The sequence below is a fragment of the Phocoena phocoena genome, chromosome 14 (assembly GCF_963924675.1).
Source record: "Phocoena phocoena chromosome 14, mPhoPho1.1, whole genome shotgun sequence".
NCBI lineage: Eukaryota > Metazoa > Chordata > Mammalia > Artiodactyla > Phocoenidae > Phocoena > Phocoena phocoena.
Window position 1 is genome coordinate 81,339,869 of NC_089232.1, and position 14,635 is coordinate 81,354,503.

The 14,635-nt window shown below is 40.9% G+C and overlaps 1 pseudogene; it reads right to left on the reverse strand.

Moving 5' to 3' along the window:
* Positions 1-280: 280 nt before the first annotated feature.
* LOC136133629 (gamma-aminobutyric acid receptor-associated protein pseudogene) lies at positions 281-648 on the reverse strand (annotated as a pseudogene).
* Between the last annotated feature and the right edge of the window lie 13,987 nt (positions 649-14,635).

Here is a 14,635-nt window from a genome sequence, read left to right on the forward strand (position 1 = left end):
ACAGAAACCAAAACAATCACCGGATGTGACAGAGATTGACAATCAAGAAGTCTAAAGCAGAATGGGAAAGGTGGTAAAGAAAGGGGAAGAATGGAGAAAGGAGAGGTACTAGAGGCCATCTCCCCCATTAACCCTTGTGTTACGAGGGGCTGGAGGAGAGTCTCAAACATTAGGAAGTGCAGGTCCTGAAGACGGGAGGTGGTGTATGACCCTCAAGGAGGAGTAGTGGAAGGAAAGAGGGCCCCCTCTCTCTTTGTAGAATGGGACCCCCCCACACACCTTAGGGACAGCAACTGCACAGACCGTAGACACTTTCATCACTGGAGGCAACATATAGAAAGAAGTCTTCTTCATGGTGTTCCTGGTATAGCTGACCCATCCTGGCGCTCGTGGGTGGAATGACATTGTTGACAAAGAAACACAAGGCATCCTCAGCTCGGAGATGAATTCGCTTCCTGATCAAGAAGTAGAACTGACCAGCTGTCAGATCAGAAGGCAGCAGCATTTCCTTTCGTCCAGGTCTCCTACCCGAGCTCTGGGAGCCTCTTCTACTATCACCGGCAACCGGTCCGGGTATTTCTTTCGGATCTTCTCGCCCTCAGAGCGCCGCTTCTCAAGAAGATCCTCCTCTTTATACACGAACTTCATCCTCCGGGGAACCGGGCTGAGGGAACCCTGGGGTGGGGGCTGGGACGTGGGGGGAGGGGGACGGCGGCAACGCGCGGGCTGAAAACGTTTATGTTTAGAACAATTTGGGTATGTGAATCTACACTTATCATTGCATAGTTTACGAAAACTAAGTATAGATCAAATATTTCCGATGAAAGTGTAGCTTCCAAATTGAGATATTCTATAAATAAAGTACACACTGGATTTTGAAGACTTAGTAGGATAAAAAGAATGCAAAGTAGCTTATTGACAATTTTTATTTTAATGGTATATTAAAATAATAAGATTTGGGCTATATAGGGTTAAGAAAAATTACCATTAACATCATCTATTTCTTTTATATATATATATATGTTTTGTGTGTGTGTGTGTGTGTGTGTGTGTGGTACACGAGCCTCTCACTGTTGCGGCCTCTCCCGTTGTGGAGCACAGGCTCCGGACGCGCAGGCTCAGCGGCCATGACTCACGGGCCCAGCCGCTCCGCGGCAGGTGGGATCTTCCCAGACCGGGACACGAACCCGCATCCCCTGCATCGGCAGGCGGACTCTCAACCACTGCGCCACCAGGGAAGCCCCTCTTTTATATTTTTAATGTGGCTACCAGAAAAAAAATTTAATTACATTACAGTATACTGCTATTGAATAGAACTAAACTAAATCAATAAATTCAATCAATGCACTGCAAAATAAAGTTTAAAATTATTTTTGTGTTTAAATAAAATTTTAAGTGAATGAAAAATAACAGTAATGCTCCAGGCATAGCAAATAGTTTAATATGGAGTTGTTTTACGTCTCAAGTATACCAACGTCTTTATATGCACACATTTGAAAATCAAAAGTATTCTCAAAACTACATCTTTAAACATAAAGATTTGATGAAATGACTAGGATTTTCAAGTGCATTTTTCTATGGTATCTATAAACCAGCTATCACCTGACCTTGTTCACCCAAAAATGTGTGAAAATGTCTCCTCACTCCAAATCAAAGTATTCCCATACTTAGATTAGAAAGAACACGATAATCACAGGGACCCTCTTAAACTGAATTCTAAAGATTGTTTTTTGTGAGAGTAAGAAAGAATAAGCCTCACTGAGATGATTTGAGTGGCCTGGTCCTTGAGGCCAGTGAGCCTAAAATAGCTCTGTTAAGAGATGACTGTGACGGCTTTGGGGAAGAAGAGGTGTCACTCAACTGTCAGAGGCCAAGATGGAAGTAATTTCAACTGCTCACTCCTGTTGCATTCTTGGAGGTCATTCCATGGTCTTCCCAGGAAAGAAGGATAAATAACCCTTGCCTTAAAAGGGCGAATAAAGAAGGGTAGGAAAAATAACACTTGTTTTGATCTGTATTAGAATTCCAGACGCATTTCTACTAGCTTGTGATCTTTGGACAAATTACTTCACCTCTGGGAGGCTCAGTTTCCTCATCTGTAAAGTGATAATAATATGCATCTCAGAGTGAAGCAGAAAAGATCAAGTATTCAATATGTTAAAGTTCCTGACACATAGTAGCTTTGGTGGAAAGACTCTGTGTTGGCCCCCATGACTTATTCCTCCTATTCTTGCCCTCGTATAACTCACTCTTTGTGACTGTAGGTGAGACCTGTGCCTTGCTTCTAACCAATAGGTGACAGGATTTCACTTCCTTGATAATGTTACATAAAATTGTAAGGACTGTCATGATGAAAGACTCTCTTCCCTCTTGGCTTTGAAGCAACAAGCTGTCATGTTGGGAGCTGCCCTAAAGAACAAGGCACACGACAAGGAACTGAGGGAAAACTCTGGCAGCCAGCCAGCAAGACACTAAGCCCCTCAGTTCAGCAGCTCTCAAGGATTTCAAAGGTGACAACAACCATGTGAACATGGAAGTCAACCCTTCTCCAGTCCACCCTCGGATAAGAACTCAGCCCTGGCTGACACTTAGTTAGCAGCCTTATAGAGAGCCCACCGAACCCATGCCCAGACTCCTGACCCACAGAAGCTGTGAGATAATAAATGTGTGTGGTTTTAAGCTTCTGTGTTTGTGGTAATATTATTCTGCAGAGTAAACCATAATACAGTGGTCTCTCCACAGTCTTTAGCTCCCTCACCATGGGACTATCCCATCCCTGCACTGGCATGGTGAGTGTGAAAAATGTTATTGATATCACTTATTCATTATCCTTCCCTTTCAATACATCCATAAAAGATCTTTAAGTTTTAGAAGAATTTTAAAAGTGTGTGTCTGTGTGCGTGTGCGTGCATGCAGGTATTTGGGGAAGGGATACAGACATACTCAACATTATTTACATGATGAATTGTGCACTGAAGCCACTGGTCTTCCCCTGAATTAGAACTAGTGACAAGTACCAGCATCTCCTCCCCAGACTACGAATATAGCTGTTAAGGTGTATGTACTCTCCGTGTGTCAGCTTGCCTGCATTTTAACATTTTAACTTTGGCAAGTTCTTAGCCTCTCTGATTGCCCAGTTCCTTTCTCAGGACTTATACACAAACTGCTTCAGTGCCTTTAGCTGCTCAATTTCCATTTTACAATAATTGCCCAAGGGACCTGGGCTTCCTTGTCCGTTCTCTTCCAAATGCCCTCTACTTGACTCCCGTGGTGGGAGGGACAATCCCATCCTCCTTGTACGCTTGGTGGGAAGAAGGTCAGAGTTCTGTCTGAATGATTTTCCCCTACTTCTTACGTGCCCTTTGTCCTGCGGCTATTTACAGGGCCTCACTTTTTTCCCCTCTTCTATCTCACTTCCAAATATCCCTCGAGCTATAGGAGCTGGAGACAAATGTTCTCTTTTTCTGGTAACATTCTCCTTGGGGTGAGAAACCATTTCATGCTCACTAGACAAAGTTTATGCCTATGCTTTGGATATTCAAGATGGGGTGAGATTTTCCAGACTGTTGCTTTTTTCATTTTACGCAACACAAAAATTTTATTAGTTATATTTATTATGTCTACTTGGGAACAGAATAAGAATCAAAATTTCACCATTATACTTCCCAGGCTGAGAGTGATAAAGTTCGCCATAGTGGCTGAAAATCAAGGGCCTCTGAAAGTGCCATGCGTGTGCTGTGTGTCTAGCATGCCACACTGCAGTTGGTTCTTCTCGAATCCTACCCTATGAGTTCTGTAAGAATCCCATTTTACAGGTGAGGAAGCTATTTGGACGTTTGTGAACTTCGGCTGGTCAACGGTAGAGCTCCTTCAAGTTGGCTTTGAACTTTCAGCTTTTGCTCTGCTGGAAGAGGTGAGTTGGACCCTGAAAAGAGGCACTGAACCCTGAGCGACTCCATCATCAGTAAATCTCAGAATTGTTTCCATTACTCTTTCTTGTGATACCAGTGTGCTCTTCTTCATTATGCACCAAGTTTCAAAACTGAAGTCTGTTTTTACTTCAAGATGTTTCAGAATCATGGTGAAAATAGTTTTTGGTAATTCTTTCTAGATTTATACGCAGGACCACACAGGTGAAGGTGATAACCATCTCCAAAATTATGATGAAGGACTCCTCTTATAACACACAAAGTGACTAAGGTCATGTCTTGGCAATGCTATCGTGACAGCACCTCCTCCCCTTTTCTTATTCTTTGCCCTTCTTTAAGAAATGTAGAGCAATTTGAACTTCTGAAAGATAAAAGTCAGTAATAAATATGTTCAATATCTATAAACATCTGTATTAAATAGTTCTCTTAATTTTAATAAACTGTACAACATCTGGTTCCATAGAACACTTCAAAATTTCCCTCAAGTTCTTGTCTGACAAAATCCCTCCTGCCACTTTCAATTTGTATTAAAAAGCCAAAAAAAGCACGTACATCCCCAACTCACTGAGTCATTTGATAAAAGCAACAGGGTGCAGTTTGTAAGCAGATGGAGAATTCAGTGAATGGGCTGGCTGAGGTCACAAGATCTCATGACCCCTACAGTTTCTGTCCCGTGGCTGCCAGGAGTAACACACACTACTGAGGGGCAGATCAACCGAAGTCGCTGAGACAGAGAGCAACGCAGATTTTCAGTACTTTCGAGGGCAAAAGCACAATGATGCCTTCTTATTTTATCGTGAAGGAGGTCCTAAGGGTGAGTGTGTGCCATGACATGGAAACTGTGTGGCCACCAAATGATTCGCTCCAGCTCCGTATGGGAAGGTCCTTTTATTAAAGTCAACAGAACCAGAAAAGGTTCTGAATAAGAGTTGCTCTGATCTTACACAGGGAGAGTGCGAGGCAGTGAGTGACCATGAAAGCAGCTCTATTGCTGCAGAAAAGGTCACACAGGTCCGCCCAGTTAGTGACACAGTTGTCAGCTGCTGGCGATGCTTCCAGCCTGACTACGCATCTTGTGGGGTAAGATGAGGTTGAGGTTGAAGAGGAAATTTTTATGGGAAGAGATGATAAGGGTCATCTAGCCACCATCTAGTCATCAGCTCTACCTTTTCCTCAGCAAAGGAACTGCAGCTCAGAGAGGACAGTGTCCAAGGTGGTGCAGCCAAAGTTACATTCAGATACAGGACAGTAGGTCCCTGCCCTTGAGATTTGAACTGCGATGTCCCAGATCTGGGAGGAGAGATTAAAGCGAGGGTTTAGCGTTAGTTAAAAGACTGCGGCCATCAAGATAGTAATCTGTTTGTGCTAAAACCTCACAATCCCTCTGCTGGCTGAAAAAGAAAAAATTTTAAGTATATTCATGATTTATTGGGGAGGAGGGCAGGTGTCAGTTAGATACCATAAAAGTGATGACTATCCCACTGGCAGTGTCAGGAACCCTGCACGGCCCAAAGGGTTCAGTTGCAGCCGCAGCAGGCTACTCTCTGCATTCTTGCTGACAAGGCTGTAAGCGAGCTCGGAGAGGCCTGTGGGTTGAGTGGAGGTGACTTGTGAATGCAGAAACCTGCTCTAAGGAAACGCAGTAACATTCCCATCACATTTTTAGCTTCAAGGATAATAACCATGAACGGCACAGCCAGTTCTCCTTACAGGGGGCTGATGAGTGCTTGCAGGGCCTCCAAGCAACCATTCCTGAGCTCCACGTGGAGCTAAGCAAGGAAGGAGAGGAAATGGAACTTTCCTAAGGTTTTCCAGTCACTCAGTTATATATAATCCTTTATGGGAAATGCTTCTAAACATGGAAAGTATGCCAAGGTTTTATGCCTGACATCGTTTCCTGTTTTCTACTAGTTTTTGTTTTGCGTTGCTTTAAATCAATCTGGATTTTGTTTTTCAGTGTGCTTTGTCTTTCTTGCCCAACCAGGCAAGCTTTGTAATTAAATGACAGTAACAACTTGCAGATTTTAAAGCGTTTTCACAGACCGTATTTTGTGTGGTCCTTATAACAACCGCGTGAAGTATGTATTTTCTCCATTTTCAGAAGAGGATGTTATTCAGAAAGTTTCAACAACTGGCTCAAGGGCACTTGTTTATTTGACAACACGTTATGCTCAAGCCCAGGCCTCTGACGCCAAATCCAGACGCTGGGCTCTGTACCGGGATGCTGCTCATTAGGGGAGCTGCCCCCGCCGCATCCCCTCCTATTGACCCAATGCTTCTTTAAAGATGTGAGTTAGTTTGCTTCTATCCCTTGTTCTTTGTTTCCGATTCTTCCATCATTTTGCATTCAGTCTGTTTCTGGTTTTCTCCCTTAGACAGTTGGGCCATGTGTGAGACTTAACTAATTGACCATGCTCTCTGCCAAAGTGCCATCCATCAGTCAGTGAAGAGGTGCTGCGGGCACACTGGATGCAAGGCCCAGAGCAGGCAAAGAGAAGACTAAACTCAAAACAATTGTGTTGCATTCATGGGGAAACACTCCTGACTTACAGACAGAATAAACAACATTGCCTCTGCTCCTGTTAAAGGGATTATGAGTTGCTGGAGGAACAAGGGAAATGGGAACAAATGCAGCATTAATGAGGAAGTCAGTTCAGGACTCTGGGTGATAGCCAGCCCAAGGAAGGGGAACCTCCATGGAATGGGCCTGGTCTAGCTGCCATGATAATCTCCCTACTTCTGTCATAGCCAAATACCAACAGTGACTCAAGCTTGCCCACACGGTCAACACACAGTGTTTTTCTGCTCCCTTGGCCCAGAATGCTCTTATACTTTATCTTCCAGAATAACCCTTTTGCCTCAGTCTTCCCCTCTGGACCACTGTTCTTCCATATCACAATAATTCCTGTGCTTATTTCCTCATTATGTGGATTTCTGTCTTTCCCACCATAGAAATAATCACATTTTACTAAGACATGAATATATTAACAAAAAATTTAAAATAATAAAACTAATGCTTTTGTATACACTAACAGATATGCTTTGTTAACATATAACTGAAGATTTTTAATCTCTATGTGATAAAAATTTTCTTGTTTGGGTGCTGAAATCATATTGGCTGATAAAATAAGTTAGATAACTGTTTTCATACCTTCTGCATCATTTTGTTTAAATCACTGTTCTCTAAAGTTTAGTAAAAGTCACCTGAAAACCATGTGAGCCTGCATCTTTTGGTAAGGAAATCTTTGATTCCCTATTTAACTTAGTAATAGTTATAAGCTTACTCAGATGTTTTCTCTTTTTCTCAATGTATATGTGATTTCTTTCTAGAAGAATATCAGCTCTATCTAAATTTTTTTTCTCTTCTTTTCAATGTATATGTGATTTCTTTCTAGAAGAATATCAGCTCTATCTAAATTTTTTTCCTCTTTTTTCAATGTATATGTGATTTCTTCCTAGAAGAATATCAGCTCTATCTAAATTTTTTTTCTCTTTTTTCAATGTATATGTGAATTCTTTCTAGAAGAATATCAGCTCTACCTAAATTTTTGAAATTTATGGGCATAACGTTGTTCAGAATATATTCTTATGCATTTAAAATCTTTACTATTTTTATGCCCTGTTTTGTTTTTAACATTGTTCATCAATTACATTTCTCATTGCTTTTTTGATAACATTATGCACATTGTATTAGCTAAAGTTATGCTCATTTTATTAGCTAGTACAAAGAACAACACTCTAGGTGTGTTGATAAACTATACTTTCCCTATTTTTAAAGGAAAGGCAAGGAAAGACAAGCACATCATACTTTATTAAAAAGCATTTACTAAGGGAAACTCATGGTAACAGGAGCAGGGGCAGGTGTTTGGGTGCTGTATTAGTCAAGGTTCTCCAAAGAAATAGAACCAATAGTATGTGTATAGAGAGAGAGAGATTTATTTTAAGGAATTGGCTCATGTGACTAAGGAGGTTTTCAAGTCTAAAACTTGCAGGATAGGCCAGCAGGGAAGAGTCAGTGTCGCAGTTCAAGTCCAAAGGCAATCTGCTTGGCAGAACTTTCTCTTGTTCAGGGGAAGTCAGTTTTTGTTCTGTCCAGACCATCCACTGATTGGATGATGTCTATCCACATTATGGAGGGAAATCTGCTTTACTCAAAATCCACCAACTTAAATGTTAATCTCATCCAAAACATGCTCACAGAAACAACCAGAATAGTGTCTGACCATATGTCTGGACACTGTGGTCCAGTCACATTGACACATAAAATTAAACATCACAAGTGCCCAGTCCCAACTGCACTTTGGAGAGCACACGAAGATCCATTATGACTCTGTGTCAGTCTAAAGAGAGACGCCCTCCACCTCTTGAACTGTAGGGCCCTTAAGCTGCATTATTGGGGAAGCACAGCCCCTTCCCTGGCATTATCAGGGGCTGGCACCCAACAGCAATAGGATGTGGCAGAACTTTGGCCCCTACTGCTGTTTTGCTGTCTCATTCAGCAGTTAGAAAATCTCTGGCCTTTACCCTGGCATCTTTAGAGACCTGGTGTCCAAGATTTCCACTGTCTTCTACCACTATGTTTTCAGTGAATCAACATTTATTTATTTTCCTCTTTTCAAACATATTTTGCATTGATAATAATTTCTATATTCCCTAATTTATTTTGGGTCTTAAAATTTTTCTTCTCATCTAGTGTTTGGGAATCTATAATCATAATTCTAGTTTCACACTTACTGTTCTTAATTTTTAAATGTACACTCATGATATATATATAGAGAGAGAGATAGATAGATAGATATAGACTTTATATATGAATAAAGTCTAAAGTATGTGAGGGTTTTTTGTCTTTTTCCAGAACACATATAAATTATCATGTTTTAATGGCCACTGATCACCACTAACCTATCATTGCTATCTAGAGGCTTAATTTTTGCACTTTTTAATATAAAACAGTTACTTTTATAACCAATAGTTTCTGACATATTTTATTAATTTATATATCCACTCATTATTATTACTTTTACCCCTGCCTTTGTTTAAGTGTCATCCTCCTGCAGTAGATCCTTTATAAATATGTTTAATGAAAACTAACAGTAATAAAATTCTCTGGTCCTCTTACACATGAAAATATAATTGTTTTGTGCTCAATACTGAGTGATACTTTTGCAGGGTGTAAAATTCTCAAAGCTTATGTCGATCACTATCCTTCAGTCCCAAAGTTGGTAAAATATGAATCCAGTTGTTTTCGTCATTCAGGCATTGTTTTGTTCTATAAATTTAGCTCAAGTCAACAGTAACTTTCTATGTGGTTCTAGGCACTTTCCTAATGTGTTATCAGTAGTAAGATTAGAATATTGCTTGGCATTGATGATCCTTTACAATTAAAGGTTAATATTTCCAGTTGGACAAATCCAAGTATAACATAAATAACAATATTTATTTATAAATAAATAGCTACATAAATTTCTATATTAAATGATACACAGAGATTTAATATAGAAATGATCAAGGTTGGAGGGCTGAGATGGCAGAAGGGCCCTTGTGAAACCCAAAAGTTATAGGAAATAACCCTGGGTAAGTTATTAAGAATATTTATTTTCTTTGTCTTACACTATGCACTGTTCTGTGAATTAAGGAACCTACTGTAAATAAGACAAATAGAATTACTGCTTCCCAGGAACTAACTTTCTAGCAAAATAGGCCATGACAGAACATATTAGAAAATAGTCGATGTGGTCACCACCTATAAATAGTAGTAAGTTTCCTTGCTTCATGGGAATAATGGAAGAATATAGCTGTGCCCCAGATGTAGAAGGGCAAGGTATTCTGCAGGCGATAACTACTGCATGTCCTGTGGTTCATGATAAGGCAAGAAGTGCAAAAATTCTATCTAAATAAATAGGAGGGGGTCTCGTACCTAAGACAGCAAGAGCTGACAGTCGGGGACTCCCTAAGTCCAAACAATTATCAGCATTCACCCTGGAACCTAGGAAATCTGTACACCTGAAGGTCCCACATACATTTTGTCATCCATTTTTAGTTACTGTGTGTAGTCTACCCACTTAGTATGGCTTACAGTGAACTTTCAATTATTTAAAAATTTTCATATGCCTCGATGATAAAGATTGGATTTTATGTATGGTATTTCTAGAACTAAAATAAAGAAGAATTTGTATCTCAGAACAAACATATTTCATGAAATAAACTATCTGGGCAATTCATTAACTATCACTTGGATTGAGTTGCTACTCATATATAATATGAAGACTTTATTCTATGACTACCAGATAAAAACTTTACAAAATATATATCAACAACTAGAAAGGCGTAGGAAAAATGTTATCATCATCATCTTCACAGTGATGATCATTTGACAGCATTGATTTTAATAATCTAGAAATGTATGGTTCTTTATGGTGATTTTAACCTCTTTTTCATTCATATTCTTTTTTTTTTTTTTTTTTTTGCGGTACGCGGGCCTCTCACTGCTGTGGCCTCTCCCGTTGCGGAGCACAGGCTCCGGACGCGCAGGCTCAGCGGCCATGGCTCACGGGCCCAGCCGCTCCGCAGCAGGTGGGATCTTCCCGGACCGGGGCACGAACCCGTGTCCCCTGCATCGGTAGGCGGACTCTCAACCACTGCGCCACCAGGGAAGCCCCATTTTCTTAACTGGTACAGAAACTTGCTCTTGGGAAAATCATGAAATTATTCATACATTTTTTATTTCTCAAATTCTAATATACATGATGGCAACTTTCTGTAGATTAAATGCAAGTATGAGAGAAAATGAATGTGAAGAAATGGATTCTGAGATAGACAATTTTTCATTAATATTTAATTGGTTGCAAATTTTGCTATCTCAAAAAGTTTCTGCTCTCTGCCTCATTAAGTAAGTTCTGCCATTATTCAGTGTAATGATAGCTTTGGGGGAATTTTCCCAATAAAAGCTTAGGAGGGAAAGAAAGGAAGCATAACAATTAGTGATAAAAGCTTAGTTAATAGTTCTGTTTCCAGACCTTCTCAGACTTCTGATCATGTAAGTTTCTATGACCTATAAGGGTAGGTTAGATGAATGTTCATAATTGATTTAGACAAGAGAGAGGGTGTCAGGAAAGCAAACAGATTTTTCTCCACTTAACAATTTCCCTCTCTGTCTGAGCATTTCCTGAATTCTCTGTTTCACTCGTCTGTTTAATATATACTGTGTATATGGAAAACATCTGCGGATTCTCTGCTCTTGCCAGTTTCCCAAATGTTTGCTCAAACTCAATACGAGACATTCTAGAGCCATGTTTAGAAGCATTTCCCATAAATGAAAGACTCATTTTTGACCCATTTAGATCCAATTTTGTTGAAGCATTTGAATTCCTGACATGATTGCTTTCTATCTGTATGGTTCCCAAATGTGAATCAATGCTTTGAATTCTATTATGCATAAGGCATGATGTATTTTCAAAGGGCAAGTTGCCCTCTCCACCTTTTATAATGTGTCTTTCTTCTGTGTTTTCTTATATATTGACTGCAGGGCAATCGGATACGGCCTAAGATGTACCAGCTCGTGCAAACATTTTCCTACAGCTCATACCATCAGCCCCATGAGACGCTACCAATCTACTTTGAAGTAAATAGCCCTGTGACCATTTTAAAGATGAGAAACTTAAGACTTAGAAGATTAATGGGTTTCCCCAAACACTTGGTTCCAGCAAAGTAAAAAACTAAGAGAACTTCTGTCTCCTACTTCAGAGTACTTTTCATCATAACAGATACCCCCTAAATGTTGTAACTCTCTCCTTTTTGATGGAGTAACGTTCTGTTTGAGAAGAGGGAGACGGCTGTCAAATCAGATTCGGTTCCATTACTAGAAAAAAAGGGAAAAGGCTCAGCTACCAAATGATGAAAAATTCTCCGCTTTTATAGACTGTCAAGCTTCTAAAAATATTTCACCACTAGCCTCTTCTTTCAGAGAAGACACTGAAAGCTCCTAATAGAGGTCAAAAATGGCATCTGTGGGTAGGAGTAAGTTAGATGATTATCCCCTTGGCACCCAGAGTAGATCTAAGTAAGCACAGTTGGAGGATTGAGTTCGACCATTCACCTGATCATTGCGTAGCTGTCAGTTAAACCTGTTCTCCACTCCTGACACTATGATTCATACATGGATATATAGCTGAAAACAAAACCAAAAAAAAAACAATAGTGAGATCATTATAAATAAATGATAATGATAAAACAATGCAGTGTCATTATCCTCTAAGATGATCAAATTTCGCTCCTTACCACCTGTTTTTAGAAGTAAAAGTTTATTGGAACACAGCTATTCCTGTTCCTTTACACCATTTTCCATGGCTGCCTTCACAGGACAATGTCAGAGTTGAGAAATCACAACAGAAATCATATGACCCGCCAAGCCTAATATATTTACCATCTGGGCCTTTCTGGAAAACATTTGCTTATCCCTGCCCTAGGCCATGAGCCTTATACTACAGCAACATCAGACTCTCAACTTTTTCAGAATCCTCATGTAGTTCCAAGTCTTTTTACAGGTGTTTCCCTCTGCTTACATATCACTTATGATAAGGTTCAGTTGTAATTAACAAATCCTACAGTAACGTAAGCTGTGAAAAGATCGAAGTTTATTTCTTCCTCACATAAAAGCTGAGGTAAGTAGCCCAAGTCATTCACCCTGTCTTTCAGGGCCTCAGGCATTTGTGAACTGTCCTTTCTGCCATCTGTAGGTATGGTCCTCAACCTCAGGATCCAAGATGGTGGTGGGGACTCCAGCTGTCACTTCCAACAGAGTGGAGGAATGGATAAAGAAGAAAATGGGGGGCTTCCCTGGTGGCGCAGTGGTTGAGAGTCCGCCTGCCAATGCAGGGGACACGGGTTCGTGCCCCGGTCCGGGAAGATCCCACATGCCGTGGAGCGGCTGGGCCCGTGAGCCATGGCCGCTGAGCCTGCGCGTCCGGAGCCTGTGCTCCGCAGCGGGAGAGGCCACAACAGTGAGAGGCCCGCGTACCGCAAAAAAGGAAAAAAAAAAGAAAATGGAAAAAGAGCACACAGCTGATCTGAAGGAGCTCCTTGGAAGTGATCACATAACATACATATGTATCTCATTGGCTGGGACTTAGTCACATGACTCTACTCAGCCGCATGAGAAGCTGGGAACTGCAACCTCGACCCAAACCAAACTCAAAGATTCTAGGACTGTAGCATGGATGATTTTTTTAGCTGTCCGCCAAAGATTCCTATTGCCTTTTCATAGTGTCAAGTTGTTGCTGGAAAGTGGCTGCCCAGCCAAGGACTTGATTTCTCAGCTTCTCCTGTAGGTAAAAGCACTCAGTGGACAGAGATGAAGTGGGTACTTCCACACCAAGGCAACTCAGAGGCAGATGCATCCTCTCCTCACTTGGAAGTCAGATGTTGAAGATGGTGGAGCCACAAGATGGAAAGAACCTGGATCTCCAATTTACTGCTTAGAGGAGAGTTTACCCCTTACTGATTAGAAAGGCACATTTTAGACTTTATGTGTGCAAGAAATGAACTTCTGTTGTGTTTAGTCACTTAGATTTTAGGGTTTATAGTATTTCCCACAGTGCATTATAATATTACAATACTGTGTTCAATATTAATGAGACTACCACGTCAAATTCTCATTAATTTTCTATACTCAATCTCTGTTGCATTGCCTGGGACCATAGGATAGGCTGAATACACGCTGGATGCATTATCACTGAGTAATAGAACCATGCACAAATACGGTGGGGACACAGAGGAAATAGTATTTAATTCAACGTAGGAACATTATTTTTCAATTCAGGGCCATATGTGTAATAATACTATAGGGAGCATGAATATTCCGTTGGATACATTTTCCAGTTAATCTCACATGGGCCTTTTTGTTCTGTCCCACGTTGCACATTCAGATACTGTTGTCTGTGCTGCCTTGACACACACCTCGTATATTTTAAAGAAGAGACCCTAGACTCTGGGAGGATTTATGAAGAGTGACTTCAAGGAGAAAGATCAACTTACAGGCAATAGGGGTTCTCGTTCAAACCCCAAAGTGGTGACTGCATGGAGAACAGCAGGGCTTTCTTCATGCCTTCATTTTAAAATACCCACACTCGATCCCTGTGACAGCCAGACACTTTCCCACCAACATGGAAACCCAAAGTGTTGATAATTCTTAATGGCAGGGTGAGTTTCCAAACAGAGCTTTTTCCTTCATAAGTGGAACCAGTAGATGAAAACTTGGCTTGGCCACCTCACTTTTCTCTACCCCCTCTCTTTTAGCAAAACTTTCTCATCCTTGCTCTTAGCAACCTAAGCAGTTCCTCGTATTCTTGTTAGCACACTGCATTATGTTTACGTGTATTCGTAATGATTGTCCCTCCTCCTAGAATTTGTCTTGACGATTGAAACTTCTTTCTTTTTTGATTGATTGATTGGTTGATTGATTTTTGCCTGTGCTGGATCTTCTTTGCTGCGTGCGGCTTTCCCTAGTTGTGGCGAGCAGGGGCTACTCTTCGTTGCATTGTGTGGGCTTCTCATTGTGGTGGCTTCTCTTGTTGTGGAGCACGGGCTCTAGGTGTGTGGGCTTCAGTAGTTGTGGCACGTGGGCCTCAGGAGTTGTGGCTCACCAGCTCTAGAGTGCAGACTCAGTAGTTGTGGTGCATGGGCTTAGTTGTTCCACAGCCTGTGGGATC